The sequence below is a fragment of the Mchenga conophoros genome, linkage group LG14 (genome assembly GCF_057382185.1).
Source record: "Mchenga conophoros isolate Kocher_MC1m ecotype Shallow Benthic linkage group LG14, M_conophoros_male_GT1.1, whole genome shotgun sequence".
Lineage (NCBI taxonomy): Eukaryota > Metazoa > Chordata > Actinopteri > Cichliformes > Cichlidae > Mchenga > Mchenga conophoros.
In genome coordinates this window covers 5733392-5758002 of record NC_140539.1, presented here as the reverse complement: position 1 = coordinate 5758002, position 24611 = coordinate 5733392, and the positions used below count along the sequence as shown (strand labels likewise).

The window sequence follows — 24611 nt, the reverse complement described above, 5'->3', positions numbered from 1 at the left end:
GATTTTCTTTTTCTTTTCTTTTTTATTGCACAGTACAGCATTGCATTCTGCAGCCTGATTGACAAATCTCCTTCGTGTCGTGTCTCCTAAGCTTGCCAAATTTATCATGTTTGGTTTTGATAACCATCACGTCCAATAGAAAAAACAGCACAAAAATACCCATAACTATGAGCCTCATTCGGAAATAGACACCTGCACCACGAGGGAAAAAGGCGCACGAAAGTGGCAGGCAGATGAAGACAAACCGCGGCATAATAATACAGACTAGTTGCACAATATGGGATCAACAAGAAAAGATTTTTAGAATATCAACAAATTAAATCCATAGTAAAAAAGAAATTTAACCTCAGTCAAGTTGAATTACAAACACCACCAAGCGCGGCACATTTCCTTACTCTTAAATCCCCCAAATTATTATCTAAAATATACAGAACACTTTCTAAATTAGATGAATCAATATCCCTTCCTATTGCAAAGTGGGAAGCAGATTTATCAGTCAGCTTTGACCAAAACTTCTGGTCTCAGGTATGCTTAAAAACCTTTAAATTGATTAAAAATCCCAGTCTGCAATTAATACAATACAAAATACTACATAGAGTGCACTATACAGGTCATCGGATGTTCAAGATGGGCTTTACATCTTCCAACAACTGCTCACACTGTCAAGGCAATACACCAGACAATTACATACTCGCTCTTTGGTTCTGTCCACCAGTGCAGAAGTTTGGGCGCGAGATATGTGAAGACTTTATCAAAGTGTCTGAAATGTAACATTCCAACTTCCCCCTTAGTGTGTTTGTTGGGCAGCTTAGATAATGTCACTTCAGAAAAGAATATAGCCCATATGGTTTTCACTGCCCAGAAAACTGTCCTCATGAACTGGAAAAATAAAAACAATCTTAATTCTAACCAATATAGAAATTATCTATTAGATTACATTAGTCTTGATACAGCCTCTGCCACCACATCAGATCAATTGCTCTGGGCTCCTTTGATCAGCTCCATCACCTAGTGGGGGTGGGGGGTCATAGTTTGGTCCCGCCTTCATTGTTGTGATTGGTGTGGGGGTAGGGACAGGCTTAGGGCGTCGGGGGGTTCCCCGGAGGCATCTTCCTTGGGGGGCTCAACCCGGGGTAGCGGTCATGTCCGGTTGGGGGCTCTTTTGGCTCTCGGGTGACTGTTTCCTCGTGGCTGCGTGCAGCGGGGCTAGGGGAGGGTCTGTGCTGACGGACGTGGGTTACTGACCTGGTAGCCTGTCTGCCCCTGGGTGGGTCCGGGATGGGCGTGAGGTTCTGGAGGCGCTCCGTCTCTGGGCTGGGGCCCTGGCCGGGCCTCGGGGCCTTGGGTCCTGGCTTGTGTGTTGCCGGGGTTGTGGGCGGGTGGGTGCATGGGGGCCCATCCCTGGCGCAGGGTGCCGCCAGTGCGTCGAGCCACCTGGGGGGCTCTTCAACTGGTGGGGGAGATTGTCACACCTTGCAGGAGCTTTCCTCTCCTCAGGAACTCTCTGCAGGAGGGGGAGATACAGGAGAGGTGGAGGAAGATCTCAGCCTGGGCGTCTATTGTCTCATGTAGTCTGGAAGATGAGTGGATGGTGGGGTGGGTGCAGTTTTCTCTGTGGTGGGGTTGGGTGGACTGTCCCGGGCTCTGTGGGGCCGGGGGGCGCTGCTGCGCTGGGCCCCGGATGCGCCTGGGCCCCCTTTCCCTGGCGGGTCGCGGAGTATGGGAGTGCCTACTGGGGTCAGCGGGGGAGCTGGCCCCAGGGAGGGGTCACCTGCCCCTCCCTTCCTTCCCTCCCCATCTCCAGCTGCCTCCCTCTTCCCGCTCCACCACAACCACCCACACATGCAGGGCCTTGGAGTAGGGGTATGTCACCAGGGTGCAGAGGAGGCTACCCCCCCCTCTGTCCCCTTCAGGCTGCCTCTGCCTCAATTTTATCCCACAACTTAGACATTCACATTACTCACACTCTCATTACACATACATATAGGATCTTGGGGGTGGGCACGATACAAATTACCATCAGGGTGTACACCTCACCCCTGGCGTCGTTGCCCACCTCTCAATTTTGAATACACGTAGACATTGAGGGCTAGCAGGAGGGACTATGCGCTTACCTGCTGCTCTCTGGCAGGTAGCTCCATCCCCCCTGGTTTTTCATTGCACCTTAGAATACACATGCATCAACACTACAATGAGCGGGTGGAGGGAGGTTTGGAGTCTTCTCTCACCCCCGTTCTCTGCGGCCTGCTGGAGCGGGGGTGCTAGGAGGAGTTGGCCGTCCGACTGCGGTCTGGAGTGTGGGGCCTCCTTGCTGCTGCGGAGTCGGGGCGGTCTGCCTCTCCCCACCGCAGGGAAAAGGGTAACACCACCTGGGTCTGGGTGCAGTTCCCCCCCTCCAGGGGCAAGGGTACCTAGACCCGGTTCGTAGAGTACGCTTGGGGAGTGTGATCGTGTGTACAGCGTCTCTTTATGTCTGTATCCACGTTGGTTGAGTGTGGAGTAAGTGCATATGAGAGCATGAGGGTGGGAATTAGGGCTGGGCGATATATCGAGTTTTTTAAAAATATCGATATATTTTCATACGAGATATAAGATGTGACAATATCGTTTATATCGATATAGTCTATGTTACGTTATAATTATACTTGTGGAGCCGCAGGTTTGCCTCTCTTCCGTCCACTTTTGTCTCTACGCAACGTTACTCGGCCTCGCCTCTCCTTCACTGAACACAACTCCCCCATAGCTTCACCTGCAGGCAATGACAAGATCAAAGCGGAAAATCTCCGTTAGCGAGTTACCGTGCGTGGGGCTGGACGGCGTCAACGTGTTAGCGAGCTTACCGCGCTAGCGAGCTAACCGCGCTAACGACATGCAGCCCGGAGGGGCTGCACGGCCTAAAATCCTTTCATTTTCTCAAAAATCGACAGTGCGCCTTATGCATGAATTCTGGTTGTGCTTACTGACCGCGAACCGATTTTATGTGGTACACAGCGCTCAGCAATCTGTCAAAAAATGTTTTAATATGACTTTGCTAAGCTACGGAGCTGCACCGCTTGATGGATTGTCGGAGGATTACGGCTACCGAGGAGAAGCCTCGCGGAGTGATACGTACTGTGTGTGTATAAGGACCACAAACGGCACCTGTTCAGAGACGTGGTGCAGCTATGAAATCTGTCTCTTTGTTATTATGCTCAGCATCTATTAGTTTACATTTTGACTGCACAATTGTGAGCTTTTTGTTATGCACAAAAACAACATTGTTTTCTTTTATTTATGGACCATGATTATTTAATAAATGCTGATAATTTATTTTTGAGTAATTTCTTCATGTACATCTACGCTGTATGTAAATAAAAGTGCCCGTGTGACATCTGGGACACAGTGTGACTAGGAACTCTCTTTTTGTTCTTAACTTATGGCTTTAAAAAAAAAATCGAGATATATATCTTATATCGCCATCCAGCTAAAAAATATCGAGATATGAATTTTGGGTCATATCGCCCAGCCCTAGTGGGAATGGATGTTTGTGTCTGTGTGTGCCTGTATGTCTGTGTCTATATGTCAGATGCCACCTCTCTGGGGACATCTCAGGCCCTCCAAGGTTTGGAGGCCTATCTCCACCCACCACCACTTCCCCTGCCAGTGGCGGACTCCCTCAGGTGTCGATGCGTTGGTGGTTCTTTGTGTCTGGGGGTGGGCGTCCGGGTACACACCGGCTCACTCCTTGGCGGCCGCTTATCGGGGCCTGGAGCCTGGGGCTCGCTCGGGCCACTTCAGAGGTGGGGTGTCGGTCACTGAGGCACAGCTGGCTGCCGGCGGAGCTCACGGGCGCGTCACTGCAACTCCCCCTGGCTTCTGCTCCGCGGCTGCTGAGTGAGCCCTCATCTGGGACTCTTCTCAGCTCTTACTGGGACAGTGGCGCGGCTGTCCCTCTGTTGGTCTTCCTTGGTCTCTTGTGTTCTGGGGGCCTCTGGATGTCTGGAGTTTTGATCTCCTCCATACAAATCAAATCAAATCAAATCACTTTTATTGTCACATCACATGTACAGGTACATTGGTACAGCACATGTGAGTGAAATTCTTGTGTGCGAGCTTCACAAGCAACAGAGTTGTGCAAAATACAATAATGTAAACAAGCAAAATACAAGCTACATCTAAAACTAATAAATATACACTCAACAAAAATATAAACGCAACACCTTTGTTACTGCTCCCATTCCCCATGGGATGGACGTAGAGACCTAAAATTCATTCTAGATACACAATATAACCATCCCTCCCAAACAGTGGTCACAAATCAGTCCAAATGTGTGGTAGTGGGCACATCTGCTATATTGAGATAATCCATCCCACCTCACAGGTGTGCCACATCAGGATGCTGATCTGACATCATGAGTAGTGCACAGGTGTACCTCAGACTGCCCACAACAAAAGGCCACCCTGGAATGTGCAGTTTTGGCCGAATGGGGCGTGGGGGAGGGCTTTGTACGCATCCCGGAAAGAGGTGTAGCAGTGGTCGAGTAGCCGATCTCCACGAGTGTTAAAGTGGATGTGTTGGTGGAGTTTGGGTGAGACTTTCTTCAGGTTTCCCTTATTAAAGTCTCCGGCTGTGATAAACGCCGCCTCTGGGTGTGCGGTTTCCTCGCTGCTGATCACGGTGTACAGTTCCCTGAGTGCTCGGTCAGTGTCGGCTTGTGGGGGAATGTAAACAGCCGTAATAATCACTGCTGTAAATTCCCTCGGTAGCCAGAATGGCCGGCACTTAATCATCAGGTACTCCAGGTCCGGTGAGCAGAAGGATTTGACCGGGTGCACGTTCGCATAATCACACCAGCTGTTGTTGATCATGAAACACACACCACCGCCTCTGCTTTTCCCAGTAAGATCCTGTGACCTGTCCGTGCGATTGACGGAGAACCCCGGTAGTTGTATTGCGGAGTCCGGTACCTTGTCCGATAGCCAGGTTTCTGTGAGGCAGATCACGCAGCAGTCCCGCATCTCTCGCTGGAATGAGATCCGTGCCCGAAGCTCGCACAGCTTGTTCTCCAGAGACTGCACATTAGCCAGTAATAAACTGGGTAACGGTGGTCTGTTAGTGCGCCATCTCAGTCGAACCAGAACGCCAGATCTTCTCCCTCTGCGTCGGCGTTTGTGGCCTCCAGGGCCAGAGAACAAAGGCGTCTCAGGTGAGATGAATGGGGGGTCTGCAAACGGAGCGTCCGTGTTGCAAAACTTGAACTCCGGAAAGTTATAAGAAAGACCGTCTTTTATGTCCAGTAAGGTTTGTCGGTCGTACACAAGGAGACATGTGCTACTTGCGAAAAAATGAAGGAAAAGTAAAATTAAACACAGAAAAAAGCTGTTGCTTGGGGGAGCTCGCGACAAGGCTGCCATACTCTGCGCCATCTTGAATCACGCATACCTGCTTCATACCCTGGAGGACGGGGCTGTGGCTCCCCACACTCCCTAGCAGATCGTTACATGGAGAAACCTTTGGAATGCAAGCATGCTGATCCACACAGGTATGCACACAGGTGTACACACGGGTATTCAAAGACGCGGACTACAGCTTTCTTGGCTGCTGCCTCAAAGCACATTGTGCGCTGTCTATCTTGCGTGCTGCACAATATCGTTTATTATTTAGTATCTACTGATATCTACTGCTAGCTAGTTTATTGTGATGGTGCCGTTTTTTTTTATTATGTTGCTCTTTGTTGTTTGCTTTCTCTTCTGTTTTTTTTCTCCATACAGGCGACCCAGGTGTTTTTTTTTTCTTTCTTCCCCCCCTTCTCACCGTCTCTTCTCCCCTTTGGTTTTCTTTCTCTCCCTCTCTCTCTTTCATTCTTTCTCCCTGTCCTATGCCCCAGTCATGTCTGTCCCGTTTGTAGCAACTGAAAATAAAATAAATTCATAATTATAATAAAGGTCAATCAAATGGACCAATATGGCAAGGCCATGATGATCCACTTGGTAAAATAAATCCGCTTGGCATCTTTCTTGGCCTTAAGACAACAATTCTGATGGCTAAAGATCCAAACGGGACACAAAAAAAAAAAAAAAAAAGGAAATAGACACCTGCACCACGAGGGAAAAAGGCGCACGAAAGTGGCAGGCAGATGAAGACAAACCACGGCATAATAATACTTTTACGTTTTGCAATCTACAAAGGTTTGCACTTTGAGAATCAATTGTGAGAACTGTGACCAATGTTCATGTGTGTGGGGAAAACAGTATATAAAGTGCGTGACCAGGGGCTAGTTATTCTGAGAACCCCTGCTGCAATAAATGAGGGACCACTGTCTACTCTGATTATTATATTCAACCTGTTAACATTTAATACTGTATTGATAGAACCAACTGATTCTGCAGCAGAGCATCCCCAGTCTCTGAGCTCCTGCTGCTGCACCCACAGGTATGTACAGCAAGCACTGATACCTTTTTAGTCGGTGGGATTGCCTTGTGATCACCTTTACTAAATATCTACAACCAATCTGATTATATCCTGTTTTTGTTTTGTTTTTTTTTTCAATCTTGAAATTAAAATCTAGTAGCAGCCTTCTCATTTCTTTGTGTTTTGTGCTGTTTTACAGGCCCACAGAGGAGGACGGCTCCGAGGCAGATGAGGGACGGTCCATCAGCGCTGGAGCTGGCCATCCTGGTATCCCTGAAGAGTCCACACCAGTCTCCAATGGAGCATTTCCTCCTCAGCCTTGTTCCTGCTCTGGAGAGCAGCTGGTCCTTTTTAATTCCTGTCTCTCTGTAAATTCTTATATTTTATATATTTATGTTTAATGTTTTTCTGTTTGAGAATTTTAATATTATTTCAAATAAATTTTTATAATGACTAATGTCTCAGTTCTACTACACAGCAAATGTTGGCACACGACTTGACACATGTAGAATTTATTTCATATTATACTAATGACAAAATATACTAATACAGTGGGTTGCAAAAGTTTGGGCAACCTTGTTAATAGACATTATTTTCCTGTATAAATCCTTGGTTGTTACAATAAAAAATGTCAGTTAAATATCATACAGGAGACACACAGTGATATTAGAGAAGTGAAAAAAAGTTTACTGGATTTACAAAAAGTGTGCAATAATTGTTTAAACAAAATCAAGCAGGTGCATAAATTTGGGCACCACAAAAAAGAAATGAAATAAATATTTAGTGTATATCAATGTGTGTGTCTCCTATATGATATATGGGGTGCCTTTGTCTGGACGTGCTTGCCATCCAGAGCTGCACAGCACAGAGGAAAGTTCCAGCGCTCCCTCTGTGATGGACCGCCAGTCTCCAGGTGAAGGCACAGCCATGAAGTCGTCCACTAGACAGTCTCAGATGGCCGTCGCTACCTGGGGGGTGATCTGGCTCACCGTGGACACACTGACTCTGAAACTGAACGCGATGGTCCTGAAGGAGTCCCTGGTGACAAGGAACCTGGACAAAATTGTTCAAAATTAGTATTATGTGTACTGCAGTTACAAAATACATTAGTCAAATTCCAAAAACTTTTGTGATGTCAGATTTAAATCACAAAACTTAAATCTTACATAAAACATTTTGTAATTATAAGGATAATTACAAAATGTATATTAGATAATATCTAAAACAGTTGTGTTTTATTTTAACTTTAACATATCATAATTTGATTGGTAGCAACGTTTACAACTACAGTGTGCCAATCACTCATAATTCCTAAACATGTCAATCAGGTAGGAATGAAGTAAGACATTAATAGAAATAAAGAGTTGTATGTTGAAATGTAGCTCTTTCCTTGCTTAAATCATTAATATTTTTGAAAAATTAATCTGTGATAAGACATAGCTTATCAAGATAGAACCATGTAACTAAAGATGAACCAAACTGTTCACAGTTTTATCTAACTCTGTTTTAATAAAGGTTGGTGACCCCTGTTATAGAGTCTGACAGCTGCAGGGGTTATATACAAATATTCAACTATACCAGAATTAAACCAGGTCTAAATAAAAAGGAGTGAGTATCACTACAAAGGTTAACTCAGTGGTCCTAATGCTACAGTTTGATATCAGCAAACACCGAGCGCATAAATTGATGTGACACCACAGCCATGCTATCAATGCAAACACTGATAACAGCATAAATTGAATTAAATCAGGACTTGATGAGACCTTCTGAGTATCACTAGAAATATTATAAACAGTCATCTCCGTACCACAGTTTGCTATCAGTAAACACCGACGGCATTCATTGATAGCATAGCACATCCATGTTAGCAGTCTATAAACAATAGTTTAGCATATTAGCACAGGTATCAATAAAGGACTACCGTATACGGTAGTTGTTTAGTAACTACTAACCTTAGTAACTAACTAACCTCAGGCAGACGGACAGGCGCTCTGCAGGTGGGATTGAGCGCCTGTAGTTGGTGTCTAGGCGGGCAATGCTTGGACCAACGCGGGACAACAGGTCCTCAAACTGGGCGAGGGAAAGTGAATGGAGAAGGGAGACTCTCTCTTCAAACGCTAGCTCGACAGCTGCCATCTAGCAAAGGTACCGGTCTGGCACAACTTCCTCCCACATCCCTCCCACATTTCCAATGCAATTTTGAGGCGCGATGGATTTTTCTTGGACACGCGTAGAGGTGCAAATGTGCACGCGTCAAATTAGGGGCGTTTGGGGCGTTTTGTTCGCGTCCATCGTGTTCGGTGTGAACACACCGTTATAGCTCACGCTTATAGCCTATAAGCTAACAGCTAGCCTGGTTAATGACGCTAGAGTTCAACGCACATGCAAACAGCTCGTCTCTACTTCTTTAACTGTTAAAACAGAAGGCAATACTGCGGGTGATTTTGTTTTTCAGCAAGAGTTAGTAAAAAACATCTCTAGTATAATCAAATCTACTTGCTAAACATCCGCAGCTTGGCAGTGTATACAGCACTATAATGACCAGACCTAATTATTTTGGAAACCATACCTCTTTCCACAGGTCTCAACTTCATCAGACATCACCTAGACTCAGAGCTGGATGAGTCCAGCGCAAACAGCAGCCTAACCGACTAAGATAAATGGATCCATGGGCTCAGGAAAGCCAGAAGCAGGGGAGCTGGAGAGGTACCTTTCATGTCCATTCACTGGAGGTGTGGATCTATTGCATGGCTTTCCCCACATCAAGAAGCTGTCAATCAAAATCTGTACAGCTCTTCCTGCATCTGGAGCTTGTGAAGGACTTCTTAGTCATGCAGGACTCCTGTTCACTGCTAAACAGTTACAGCTTCACAGAAAGAACCTTAACCATCACTTCACTGTGTGAAGAAATGGCACATTTTTGCTAAATATGCAGAAATAAATGCACACTTATACAATTTATGGTAAAATGAGCTGCTTTGTATGTATGTTGAAGATGCCTCGTTCTAATGTTTTCTCTGAGGCTGCTGTGCCATTTGGCGCAAAAATGAATATAAAGTTTACAGCATATCTTGTCACTGGAAATTGTTTGCACTGTTTATATATTTATATTATTTACTGTAGGTATTGGTGAAAAAAGCTTTATGTTGTGAAAAACTGAAATTGGAAATTAGAATTATTATGCCTTATTTTGTTGATGTTTTTACATATATTCCTTTTGAAAATACTAAGATTTGTATATTTATTAATTTTTGTTTGTCTGATAGCATTTATTTAAAAAAATAAATTGGACATTTCAAACAGTTACTCACTACTTGAGTAGTCTTTTCACCAAGTACTTTTTTACTCTTACTTGAGTAACTTTTTTTGAGACTACTTTTCACTTTTACTTGAGTAATAATATTTTAAAGTAATGCTACTCTTACTTGAGTACAATTTTTGGATACTCGACCCACCTCTGCTGTCAGCCGAAAATAAAGAGACACCAAAATCAAGCATCTACGGAGGAAGGCAAGATGAACTTGTACCACAGTGATCTGAATGTTTCTACTGATGGAGGAATCCTGAAGTGTAAAGGCCTTCACTCTGCTCAGAATCAGCCAAATGCTGCAAAACGGGTTGCACATGGATAATAAACCAAAGCAAACTGCGAAAGCAAGCTGTTTAGTGACAGCTTTAGCTAAGCTGACTTGACTAAATGGAGCAAAGAATTGGTTAAATCTGTGCATCTCCGGCAGGTTGCGCTCTGCCCGTGCATCTCTGCACACGCCCCGGCCTCGTCGTGAGCGCGCGGCTCGCGGAGCAGCATCAGCAGAGCGGGGGCGCGGATCAGATCGAAGCGGACATTCTGCAGTCATTGTTGGAGGATCGTGCGGAGTTGGACGGACTTTCGTACCGAGGTCTTCTGTAGCGTGGCCGGGTGAGCTCCGCGGGAAACCGCATGTAGCTTAGGGGCTGGTGGGGGGCAAAGGTGCGAAGTGAATGCGGGGGACGGCTCTGGAGAGCCGGTAGTGCATTTTCTTTTCTCCTTACTGAAAACAGGGATGGTGAAGGTGAGATGAGCTCTAGCTGCTGCTTTCGCCGTGTTACAGCGCAGTAGGTGCGCGCTACCTCACGGTATGGAGGGAAAACGGTGGTCGGCGGGCTCCGACCATTAGTGGTCCAGTCTCCGCTGCAGCCGCCATGACTGAACCGCTGTGTAGCTGTCTTTGCTCCACCGGGACTAGCCCAGCTGTGTGGTACTGGTCATGCAACTTTAGCACACACACACACACACACACACACACACACACACACACACACACACACAAAGCAGGCCTCCGTCGCACCTTTATGTGAATGATTTCTGTAATGCTGTCGCCTACAGCAGCGCTCATATCGCCGGAGCTGCAGTGCTCTGGGAGTGGAACGAAGATGATAAAAATAATCGTCGTGTTTCATGATACTGGACGCGCTCGGGAGAAATCCTCGGATGCTTCTTGTGATGTGATGCGATGCAGACGTGCTCTAGTTTCGAGGTTAACATGTGTGTTGCTGCAGACATACAGATGGAAGCAACAACTGGGACTGGTTTTAAGTGTCCCGTGGGCATTGAGGGGAGGTGTGTGAAGAGAAGCTATGTCATCAAGGTTACTAGCGGCCAGTAAGGCCGATCTTAAGGGTGGAGCTGCATTAATGAAAAAGTCTGTAGCTTGCGTGTGCGCTTTTCACCATGTGCACTGGCAGGGGCGGATCTAAAGAAATTTTGCTAGGGCGGCATGGACATCAAATGGGGTGGCAAAATCAAAACCTTTTTTAACCCCCCCCCCACACACACACACACACACATATGTAGATATTACATATGGTTAAAATGAAGTATACATATTCAGTAAGTATACAGGTTTCATATAAATATAATCTAAACTTAATTTATTTTTTGTAGCCTGCATAATTAAACGTTTCAGTTACATGTGAATTTTAATTTTATGTACTGTATAGTAAATGGCCTGTAAATGGCCTGTATTTGTATAGCGCTTTTCTAGTCCCTAAGGACCCCAAAGCGCTTTACACAACCTGTCATCCACCCATTCACACACACATTCACACACTGGTGATGGCAAGCTACAATGTAGCCACAGCCACCCTGGGGCGCACTGACAGAGGCGAGGTGATATGTAAAAATTTTCCAACTGACAATCGTCAGTCCAATAACCAACAATAGGGGATATATTTGTGCAGACTTTTTGATGGGCGAAGCAATATAATCATGCACGGACTGATTTGCGCAATTACAATGTATAAGTTTTGTTTGGAGGGAATATTTTGCCTTCTTTTCTTGTTTGTTTCAGTATTAATATAGCTACTTTTGGGATTATTTATTTATTTATTTGAGATGCACCAAAGACTTAACAGTAGACTTAACAATACGGCAGAGAATCTGTTTTTTTTTTTTTTTTAATGTTCGCTGGAAGAGGCATTTTGATTTTTAAGTAACTGTTTGTAGAGCAGGGCGATATGGCCAAAAATATTTATCACGATATATATTTGAAAATTTGCAATAACGATATAACTGACGATATAATTGATGCGAGACAAAATACAACTCCACAACATTACTAGCGCAAAAAGACAACCTTCCATTTATTTTCACTTAAACAAGAAACTGGTTTTTATGTACATTAAAGCTTTATAAAAATATAACAGTGCAAATGCAAATTCCTTGCTGAAAGTTTAACCAAAAGGCATTTCCAGTAGAAATGGGCTGACATATCCTGAGCATAACCATGTATAATATCCACTGAAGTTAAAAAGAGGTGCAGTACGTATTTTTCGGACCATAAGGTGCACGGGATTATAAGGCACATTAAGCGAAACAAAGCAGTCAGATAAATCAAACTTTATTAAACTCATTCTTCTTGCTTCCTCCACTTCTGTACCATTGATTCATTAATGTTGAATTCTCTGGCAGCTGCTCTATTCCCATGTTGTTGCAGTATATTAATGACTAACCTCGTATTGTGGATGGATTATCTCAGTTGTTCTCCTGACTGAAGTTTGGTCCGTTTACAGCATCCTGCCATGCGATTGCATTTGTCTCTAACCATGAGGAACCTTAACGTTAACTTTTATAAGTGGAAAAGTGTTAGTGTTCGTCCTCCAGCTTCACTGTTTATGTTATGCTAACATAGCTGTGTCGCAAGCGATCACGTAGCACATCATTATATACCAGCTAGCCCAACTTCAGTAACCCTACAAACGTCACTGCTGTTTAGTTTCCTGTCTTCATTTATGTTGGAAGTGATAACAGAGCTGTACGTTTTAATTTTTTCAGAAATCTCTCAGTCAGAACATGCAATATCATGCTTAGGTAACTCGCGAAACTAGCGAGCTAACTTCCGCTAGCTTCCTGCTAACTTCTAACTCCGTTAAATGTAATAAATTTTGTTTTCATGGATGCCTGGAAGTTAAACTTCATAGTTACACCTGGTAAAGCAGTAATGCTGATCGTTTTATTAAAGATGAAAGAATTTAGACAGTTTTTAACTCTCAGTGATGCTGCAGTGTTCGTTTGACCTGAAGTATACTGAGTTTAGGACCCAGATTACTCCCACATTTAAGAGCATCTTAGTCCGACAAATACGACAATAACGATGGCCGCTTGCATGTTCTGCAAAAAAATGTGCTTTGTCGTGTATCTGACTGACAAACACCAAACCAGTTCCACATCACTGAAGTTGCACCATTTTTACAAACCAATTCTGGTTCATCTGTTTCACTCAACAATTGGCCATGTGCGTATGAAAACAAAGGCACTGCGCATGCGCGTTTTACTCATATTCTATCGCGATATTTCATTTTCCTATCGTTGCCTAACATTATACTGGTACTACCGTGAATGGTATAATATGGCCCAGCCCTAACTGTTTGTTTAATTTTGTATTTGTTGTTTGGTTGAGTGTGTAAGACAAACACCGGAGCTGCCTGTAAACACGGTTATAGTGGAAAAAAGAAGCCAATTTCTCTTTGTTTCCCATTGTGGGTTTAAAAAAAAGAAGAAGAAAGAAATAAAATGTTTGTTTTTTTCTGAACTAACTTTCTTTCTTTCTGTTATGAGTTTCAGTAAATGAGTCGCTGCATTTTGGTGCACTCTGAGGAGGGTGCATTTGTTCACAGCTGGAAGAGTGTGCTGTTGAAACAGCGGTATTATTTTTTCTGTTGACTGCTTCTGTAAGCTTCAACCAACATTATTAGCAAACGTACTCATGGGGAAATGATAAATAAATGAATCGCTCTTGTAAAAATGATGGGTATAGGCTCACCCTATTGTCAATAGTCAATATATTCGTCTAATCGCCCAACTTTACTGTATAGCCTGTATAATAAATAAATATGTAGCCTAATAAGTATAAAATCCAGAAAGCTACACAATTGAGGTGGTTCATTCACAAACACAAGTCTAAGTTTTTTGTTAGAAAAAAATAAAATTGTTACATGCTTACACTTAAACAAACCTATATGGAAAAGATATATATAAATCTTATAAAGTTTGTATCTGTCTTGTGTGAAACTTGTATGAAAAGCATACAAGAGTGAAAACAGATATAAGATCCCTTGAAAAATTATATAATGAAACTTGTATGTTCTGGATACTTACTAAAACAATGTATGAAAGTAATGAGAAAGTGGCCACTTTCATGAGTAAATCATATAAGTTTTTACTATTTCTTTTCCATATGGGAAATGTCAGAAATTCTGCACTGTCATGAAAAATTTAAACCTAAGTTTTTCATGCTTTGTTGAATTAAACCAGAGATTCCCAAAGTGTGGGGCCCGCCCCCCGGGGCAAAAAAAAAGCAACAAAAAAAAACACGCTTGGAGACTGATGGCATAGTGGACAGGTTTTTGATGGGGCTCCCAGACAAATGCAAAGCAGGAGATGAAGCATCGCCAAATATGTTTCCAAACCAACTTCCTTCCAAGCCAAAGACTAGAAAATATGGTGAAGCATGTCTTCCCTTTGGCTTCACCTGCACAAGTGCCAAGGGAGGTCTCCCCTGCAGAATTGGTTTTCCCTGCATCGGGAGCAGCGCTGGGCTCTCCAAATCACGGACAGACAGTATCCCACATTCTTGATTTTTAGTTCACAAACACTTCTTGTAATGACTAACTTACTCCTGACATTTTGGAGATGTTAGCTCTTTATACAGTAAAGTTACAGTGGGATACAGGGGGCATTATTCTTGTAAAACAAAGGGGGGCCTAGCAAAAAAAGTTAACCCACTTAGTTCCAGATTATAATTGGCCATATTTGACTGCTTTTGATTTTACATTTATATTTCACCTTTAAATGTTTTTTTTTTTGCCTTGTGTGGTATCATTGTTTTCAGCACAATCTTATGTCTGCATGTACAGTTATTTTTTCATTTCATTGTTTTTTTGGGGTTTTTTTTTGTACAACCATTAAAAAAAACTACTAAAACTAAAATGAGAGAACAATCAGCTGTCATAATAAGATGTCCCACAAATTATTTTTGCCAGTAAAAAAAAAAAAAAAAAAGTTTGTCCGCCACAAGGCAGGGGAGAACACCACAGGGATAAACCCTGCAGGCCTGACAACAGGCGTATGATTCCTCCGGTTTTCCACCTGGAGACATTGTTCAGTGGAGATGGTGTCTTCCTTTGTGACGTTCATTAGTACCCTTACTGACACAAAGCAAAACAACAATCACACAACACACTAGCTATGCACTCCACCCTAAACGTTACACATCTCTTTCTCTCTCTCGCCCGCTGGATCTCGCTGCCGTCACTCCCAAATTTTTCACATCATTCCGAAACAATAAAATCCCACATGATGCCACTTTTTTTTATTTGTCGACATGATACATTTTTCCACCAATAGCAATGAGGTGCCTTTTTTTTCTCTACTGTTTAGTATTCAGAAAAAGCATTGCATATATATATATATTAGGGAGAGAGAAAGACTGCTATGTCAGCTTAAATCGGTCATGTGCGTATCTGCACACATCTGCTACTGTGTGTGTGTATGCCAGAAAGATGGAGAGAGTATGAAGGTGCTTCCTCCTCCTCTCACCTTTCATCAGGTAGACAACACCAGCTAGGCATCCACTGTTAATTGGCTCTGCCCTGCCAGAGTCCGTGCAGCTCCTTTTCCACTCCTCCTTTCCCAACAGTTCCTCCCTTCATCATCACCTCTTATCATACTAAACAATTCCTTCTTTACACCCTTGTCCTTTACCTGTTATGCAAGGTCTAATTGGAATACAGTAGCTGCTTTAGACTGCAGTGTGGCAGGTTTAATTATAGCTTTTTGTACATACTAAAAGATATCATCTTGTATGAGATATTTCTCATATTTTATTTGTAGATTTGTTTAAACCTGGTTATTAAGTTTGTGGGAGTGATGCAACTATAAGCCTTTTTGTCTAAACTTTGTCCCATGTGAGTGAATTACTCAGAGTAAACACTAACAGAAAACTGCAATTCAATATTCATATTTAGGACACAAAATACTTAGATTTATGCTGTGGAATGTAACATGATGAGTTCTTCTTTTGAAACGCTTTTTTTTTGGTTTTGTTTTGTTTTTCTATGTGTGCTACAACTTGCCTTGAGGCAACAGTTGCTAAGATTTGGCCCCATTTATAAATTGAATTAAATTGAAAAAAAAAACCCCATACTATATGTATGTTTGAACAACCACGTCTTATACTTACAGAGAATGGTAGGAATAATTTCCTGAAGCACTTTTTATGGTTGAGTCAGTCTGAGGAAGGAGCTCTGCTGCCTCAGAACTGTCTTGTGTAGGAGGTGTCATGAGTTGTCCATGATACAGAGGAAACACAAGTGAACTGAGCTGGAGATGTTTTGTTGTGCCTCTGAGTGGTAATTATCGTGTGTGATGTGGGATTTAAAAATTTAGAGATTTGCCTTTAAAGATGGCAGAAATGTTTAGATTACCTTCGTTTTCCAGGTACTTTTGATGATAATGTGGCATGTGCATATTTCATTACCTAAACCTAAACTTGTTAGATTGGTGCTGATTTAGAGCTGCATCATTTTTGCAATCAAGTGAAACAGGTTTGTAGTCATATTTATTAACAATTCAGCCTCATGACTAACATTTTCCTTTCACAATAAAGCCTAGCAGCTCTGAGCAATTTCTGACAGTGTAACATTGCTGGATGAGGCTGGGCTTCCGATGTTAGACGGGATTTTTTTTTTAGCAGTATACTGATAGATGTTCCAGCCTTGACGTTGTTTCTGTGTTCTTGTGGCTGCATATCAGGACACGGGCTGCATTGCTGCAGATAATATGTGAGAGCACTTTGCAGAGCACTGTAGGACTGGCTGCAGTGGCTGATCCTCCCCACTGAGCACACTGACCTCCACATGGAAGAAAGAGAGGAGGGGGAGGAGAAGATGCAGCTATTCTCTCTATTCTTTTTGTTCTCCTTCTCTCCAAGTGCCTTGCTCCACAGGCTGGCTGCTTGGAAATGGCATTGCTGCAACCCCTCCTCCTTCTTCACTCTCCCCCTGCTTTTCCTGCATCTCTGGGGTCCCAAGAGCTTTGTGAGCGTCTGTTTGAGCCAAATGCCAGCACTCTGCATGCCCTCTCCCCCCTTCCTTCATCTTCCTGCGTGTGTATGAGAGGGAGAGAGTTGGGGGATTTCTTTGGATGCCTTCTTTATCCATGATGGGGGTTGCCTGTTGCTGTGTTCTAGTGCTTCATCCCCAGCGTTTGTGCAATTGGCGTGTGAGTAAGAGAATGTTATTGTTCACAGTTTCACCATAAGCTCTTTTCACACATGTACTGCAGCTCTACTGCATCCCAGTCCTTTGTCTATGACACTGTGCTTAGCACCACAAATTAGTTTAAAAAAAAAAACAAAAACGAATTTTTTTCCCCATGATCTGATGGGATGCTTACATTTAAACATACACTTCAAATAAACTGAAACATCAAGGAAATCGAGCTAAAAAGTTGGTAATCTATGTACCATCAATATATCTTAACTCAACAACCAGCTGACATATCCTTTGAAACCTGACAGCTAAATTGCCTAGATGTGAGGCTTGTGAGGCTTTCACTGTGAACATATCAGAAATTTTACATCTAAATGTAGGGATGGGTATTGATAAGATTTTCACGATTCCGATTCCATTTTCCATAAATTATTCTGTAGCAATTGTAGGCAGGGACATTACTGGATATTCTTGTGTAAACAAGAATATCCAGTAATGTCCCTGCCTACAATTAAACACATTCACTTACTGAAAATCGGGGGCACCTGCTGTGGCAAATCGGGGGCACCTGCTGTGCAAGCCTTTTACCACAAACTTAGTCACTGCTCGGTGACATTCGTCTATCCTGCCTGAAAGGAGACGCTACCGGTAGACTGCAGCGAGAACTGCCAGCATCTGAGGCAGCCAGACTCTGTCTCTCTCATCATGGTCACCTAAATGCACAGTAATAGCAGGTAGGGCTGCTCAATTAATCGAATTTTAATCACGATTACGATCTGGAATTTCAACGATCATTAAAAATGACTGAGCCGATTATTAGCCCCTCCCTCATTTATCCGCGACACCTTAAAGGCCGGTCCGTGAAAATATTGTCGGGCATAAACCGTCCGTGGCGCAAAAAAGGTTGGAGACCGCTGATTAAGAGGACCCGAGGGAAGCTCGGAAAGCTAAGCAGAAGTTATTTGGAGAGGAGAGTGACTGCTGTTGGTTGAAAAGAGAGGTAAAAAAACTTCAGTGGTGTTGCACACTATTTTATATTATTTTTTAAAGTCATTGTTAACCCTTTAAAGCCGGTCAGAGCAGCACGCTCTGTGTTGTGTAACTATTTTTAAATCCCTGTAGAACCTGAACCGTGTAAGCTAGTGCAATAATTTGTTTTGCATATGAAACCGGAGGAGTTGTACTTACATCTGATGCCATCAGCTTGTCCTCGGTCACGGTTTCCTTCCACATAAAGCTTTGCAAAAATTGCATAAAAAGCGCTTGCAGGAACAAAACCATAATATTCCAGAAACAGGCTTTGCCGATTCGATCAGCTGTCTCCAACCTTTTTTGCGCCAGGACCAGTTTATAAGGTGTAAATGAGGGAGGGGCTAATAATCGGCTCAGTCATTTTTAATGATCGTTGAAAGCCCAGATTGTAATCGTGATTAAAATTCGATTAATTGAGCAGCCCTACTGCCAGGTAAATGACGCTCCGCAACGTGGTGACGTCATTCGGGGCGACTGGAATCGATAAGGGAATCGTTTGCAAAAATGGCAAACAATTCCAAGGAATTGGAACAGTGGGAACCGGTTCTCAACAAGAACCGGGTTTCGATACCCATCCCTATCTAAATGTGTGCGTTTAGTCTAGTAAATAGGTGTCAAACTCTGGCCCGCGGGCCAAATTTGGCCCGCAAAGCCATACCAAGTTACTATTAGAGCTGGCCTACTGGTATTATACAGCTAATATATATATATATAGTTTAGTATTAAGCTTTGCTTGTTCCATATTCAGTTTTTCAGCAAAACTTGTTTGAGTCCATAAGAAAAGATTCATTCTTATATCTGGAGGAAGATTTTTTATTAAATATTAACGTTAGCCCGCGACTTTGTTCCAGTTTTGAATTTTGGCCCACTGTGTATTTGAGTTTGACACCCCTGGTCTAGTATTTGCTTTTTTTAATGCCACGCATATCTAGATGCACCTTGACTGGCTTCAGGTCCTGCCTGTAGCAGTTGCCACACACACCGCAAGCTGGATGCAAAGCCTCCTCATTCATGGCAATTGTGAAACTTACTTCTCAGGACATTAGCTGTATTACCATTATTTATCCACCTTTCTGCTTAATAACCACTTGCTGAATTTCTGTTGCTAGAAATCAGATGAATATGGGCAATTAAATGGTTGTCCGTTTTTTTGAATTTATCATTTCAGTAGAAAGTAAATGCCAGTTCAATTCACTGATGCCCACTAAGCTAGCAACTCTATGGCAGACGTACGTTACTAAGATATGAAATGCATTCTTCTTGCTTCCTCCACTTTTGTACCATTGATTCATTAATGTTGAATTCTCTTGCTGCTGCTCTATTCCCATGTCATACTGCATGACCGATAGAATTTGAAATCTGCTTCATGAGCATGTCTCTTAACAGGTGCCATTTTTGGGTCCTTATACACACGCAATACGGTAATATTATGTTGAAGCACGGTACGTATTAATCTGCAAGGCTCCTGACTATGGTAGCTGTAATGCTCCAACAGTCCGTCAAGCGGTGTGGCTTCATTGCTTACCGAAGTCATACTAAAACATTTTGACAGATTTTTGAGTGCTGTGTAACATAAATCTGTTCACGTTCAGTAAGCACAAATAGAATTCATACATAAGGCACACTTTTGAGGAAATGAAAGGATTTTAAGTGCACCTTATAGTCCGAAAAATACGGTACTGAAAACGTTCTTGTGCTTAAAGTGCTTCGCTGAACTGAAATTTAAACTTAAAATATCTCAAGATATATAAAATAAAAAGAAAGTCAAAATTAAAAGTGCCTCAAAGGCTTTGAACTGAACATCTCAATATCTGATTGGTTTAGACCACAATATGGGCATAATGGCTCCCAGGGCTCAAAAAATTTCAAAATCCCTGGTACCCCTTCGGGCAGGCACTCTTCAGTTTTTGGTAGCCGAAAATAAATTTAAGTAGCCCGAATTTTAAAAAAACAAACAAACAAAAAAAAAGGACAATTTTTTGATTGATGTTTTGTTTCCTTTACAGTATTATTAAGTATAATATTGTAAAGGAAACAAAACAGCAATCAAAAAATAGTTAAAACACAAATTACAAAAACTGTATAAAAATTACAATCATCAACTCAAATATTTGGTTCTAATTGAACAGAAATTTATATGAACTTGTTAGAACTGTGTAGAACATGAATCAGTCTGTGTCAGATCCTGAATTTGAAATTTCCACTGAAATCACGGGTAAGAGGTAAGTGGAACCAAGATCTAGGACATTTGCTTTTTGAAGTTTGCAAAGACTGCTAAATATTGCCAATGGTAGTTCACTCTTTGTAACATAGTATGCTGTTCTAAACAGCTTTTTCAGGACTTCTTGTTGTGCTTGGTTTATTTTTAGTATGTTTTTTGCAATTGGTGTTTGTTCTAGGAAAGATACTGCAGACTGAGCAATAACGCACTTTTGCATTTCTCATGGGTTCTGATGAGGGGTCTTTCTTAAAATTACTGGTCCCAATAACAAAGGCGCTTGTCAACTCAGAAATCGAGGGAAACTCAACACACCCGGCAGAACATTAAATGTTATTATGTTATTTAGCTTACTATATTCCAACCACAGAAATTCTTTTGACCATGAAACCAAAAAAGCTGCGCTTTGTTTTTGCCTCATAGTCTGATTTGTCATAACTTTTCCATTTTGTGGTAGGCTTTTCTTTGACTGTCCCTTCTTCACCCTGACCTGTCTTATTTGGCTCTGCAGAACTAAAATTCCTGCGTAAATCCATCTGCATTTACACACGTACTTACATAACGGTCAGCGATTCTCTGAGCAATTAACCTCTATGACATGTTTAAGCTTGCTGCGGGAGATTTCACTTGTCATGTTTGAATAGTAAGCTAACGATTGATAAGACTATGCCAGAGGAATTAGTGCGCAATTAATCTGTCATTCACCAATCAGTACTGCTGATCTCTATACACAGTTCGTGCGATCGCAAAGTGAAAGTGAAAGCAAAAAACAAGCCCAAATTCAAACGCCATTTCAAATGTCACATATTGACAGTGGTTCATCGATGCCAATGACATAATTACCCAGCTACATTTGCGAAAGAATGCAAAAGCATTGACATATATTTTTCCTTCCTACGATAGCTTGATGGGCAGGACTGAGATGGATTTTTGTAGCCCGACTGGAAAAATCGCTAGCCCGACGTCCCGGGCGATTTTGTGAGCCCTGGTGTCTGTTGTTAACCACACAGAGATTTTAAGAATTGCAGTCTTTTTTGTTTGTTTGTTTGTTTTTTCACTCGAATGGCTGGTCGCAGCGGTGCAGCCTAGGATCTGTTTTGGCGGAACATTGGCAGAATATGCAGGTGTCACCATGCACTATTGGATTATTGTGGGGAAGCCTTCCTTCGTCATTTCCCTTTTCTGCCAACTGTGCAGAGACACTTGCATGACACAGAAATCAATCGAACAGCAGCAGCACGGAGTCGGTGCTGCGGCGCTTCAGCAGCACAGTTAGGCCATGATAGGGCATAATGTTGTCTGCTGTTGGCCACACATAGACTTTCAGAGTTGCATAGACTTTCTTTCTTTCACTCGAACGGCTGGTCGCACTGGTGCGACCTAGGATTTTTTTTAGTCGCACCATTGAGAAATTAGGTCGTATTTGGGACCAAATTGGGGAGTTAGTCAGTAGGGGAACAATTGTAATGGTTGTAATGGCTCAATGTGGGGAAAAGTATCATAACTCATAATAATTTCTATTTAGAGCCCCAGGAGATTTTCGTAGTGTACAGGTTGTGATCAGTTGATCTGCTGCTGTTTGTGGATTTCAGAATTTAACAAGATGTAAGGGGGTGTTTAATGAGTTCTCCTGCCTGATTTTCATCCTCAACACTGACAGTACACTGTGTATGTCTTTATATTAGACAGTACACAGCAAATCCAGCATGTCCAAATTAACACTGTCAGATTTGATTTCAACACCATTAAAGTGTCTATATGGGTCCACACCAGAGAGTGTTAATTTAACTCTTTTTGGAGAGTTGGTACGTTAACTGTCTGGAGTTGATAATTTAACACTTACTAATGCTAACTAGGTGTTAAGAGTTTATATATTAACTCTCAAACAATATTTTAGTTTAACTACGTAAGAGTTATCTTCTAATTAATTCTAAAAAGCGGGAATTTTACTGTTCTGAACTTTTAGAAATTTCTTTTGGAAATAAACATTTACTAAAAAGACGCAATGTTTTTTTTTTAAATAAACATTTATTCTGAACTGTGCACCACAATTTCAAAACATTTTCTTAAAGATGTAACAGTGTACATGTTCTCACTTTCATTAGAATTTTGTTTATCAAAAGGTCTGACATAGATGAGCTGGTAAATGCAAATAACTGCATTCTCATCACTTATTTCTTCAATACAATATGCATGTCCTTCATTCATCCCTTTGTGGAACTTCAACGCACTTCTGCTCTCCCCCATATTCCATCTTCACAAGCATATCCTATGTGGAGATTGAATAAAAATTAGTTGACACTAATTAATGGCACAAATAATCCAGTAAACAATTGCAGCACAGTAAAAAAAAAGAAATCCTTTTTGAGCCATTACTTGTGTAAAGTATTTTCCCAAAAGACAAGGACACAGGCAGCAGGTAATACTGAACTAAATGTAAAACCTCAACCTTTTTCATTTTTACCTAAACCGTGTGCACAAAACTCTGGAGGGATCTAAATCCTAATGTAGAACCCAGTGAGGACATCCGCTACTGCTGTTTGCTCGTTTTTTTTAATTTTTTTTATGGGAGTTCATTTTCAGGCTTCAAATAGCACCATTATACCAACATTTCACATTCTAGACATTGTTTTAGGTGTATTTGACCAAAAATGTGACTGAAAATTCACATGCAAGCTTTTTTTCAAGGCTGTGGTATTTGCCTGCAAACAATACCTTTCAGCTAGCTAAAACAGAATATTATGCTATCACCGAGCAACATGGCTAATGCCTTTCACACAGCTTTGTCTCAACTCCAAAGAGCCACAGAAGTAAAAGCTAATAATAATAATAATTGAAACAATCTTTGAAAAAATGACTTACCAAGCATTGCAAACAACTCAAATATGTAGAGCAAAATGTTCTGAAACGGCTTCACTTCAGCTTCGATTGGAGCCTATGGTGCTGGGGGCGGAGTCTGTAAATTTACTCTATTGGTGTCATAGCCCCTGTAGGAGTTCAGAGTTAAGAGGTCAAGAGTTAATGTTTCCATTGTAACACCTCCAGATTTGACATAGAAACACTCATTTTTAACACTCGATTTTAACTACTATCATTTTACACCTCAGAGTTACATTAAAAGAATGTGACTCTACTTAGAGTAAAATTAACTCTACTTTTGCAAGAAGACTACTAACACCAAAACATTTAACACTTTTGAATTTGCTTTGTACAGTGGTCCCCGCCATAACGTGGCTCACCTTTCGCAGTCTCGCTCTTTCGCAGATTTTTTTTGTGCAATTTTCCTTGGTTTTTTTTTGTTTGTTTTTTTATAGCGCATTGTGTTCTGTGTCTTGATTGGCTGTAGACCACAGTACAGAGTGCGTTCAGCTTGTCAAATTTACTTAAATATTCAATCGCTCGCTAGCAATGTGACTCTGAAGTTCTTAGTTTTTAATAGGGATGTGCGGATCAATACTGAAATATCAATTCCTCTGATACCAGTCATTTATGTTCTAGAATCGATTCTCACATTAAAATATCAATACTTTAGTAATTTAGGCTAAATTTGTAGTTTATCATTAACAGGAACACAGTGGAAAGAACTTATTTCATTCGGATTGTCTACATTGGAAGGAACTACTCTCTCTTCTGCCTTTCATAGTCATGTGCGAAATACAGCTGTATAAATGTGTCGCTGCCCCTTGGCGTGCACACTCACAACAATGGCTGAGCGTAATTGGAGTTATGTGTGGACGTATTTTACATCCACAAACAGCTGAGACGTGGTTTGCGATACATGTGGCAAGAAAGTGAGGTGTTGTGGCACCACCACAAATTTGTCAAACACCTCAGAGTAAATCGTATTACAGAATATGACGAGTGTATGTTGAGGCGAACTGAAGAGGAGTGGACAGGGACAGGTGCTGCTAGGGCGAGACAGACGTCTCTCACGGAGTCCTTTAGTGCTGCAGGCAGGCAAGGTGTTCAAATAGTGCACAATTCAGCTTTTTTATTTCTATATGATGAATTCTGTATTATTAAGTGATAAGAACAAGTAATCATTATGACGCTATAATTTGAGATACAATAAATAAAATACGTTTTTATACAAAGTATCGGCATCGGATCAGTATCGTAGATGCCACCCTGAATTTTACTTGGTATCGGATCTTTATTGCCTAAAGAAGGGCATCAAAAAAGCCAAACACCATTACAAAAAGAAGGTAGAAGAACACTTCT

At 41.9% G+C, this 24611-nt stretch overlaps 1 protein-coding gene and 1 pseudogene across 8 annotated transcripts in view; one reads left to right on the top strand and one right to left on the bottom strand.

The window, feature by feature from the left end:
- The window catches only part of LOC146559144 (uncharacterized), a 55967-nt pseudogene that overhangs the window by 7580 nt on the left and 23776 nt on the right, over positions 1-24611 (bottom strand).
- fat3a (FAT atypical cadherin 3a) overlaps positions 10209-24611 on the top strand; it is a 176872-nt gene continuing 162469 nt past the window's right edge. For all 8 annotated transcript variants that reach the window (XM_085244878.1, XM_085244880.1, XM_085244875.1 and 5 more), the window contains exon 1: positions 10209-10310. The gene's annotated coding sequence lies outside the window, so the exon portion shown is untranslated. The remainder of the gene's footprint in view (positions 10311-24611) is intronic.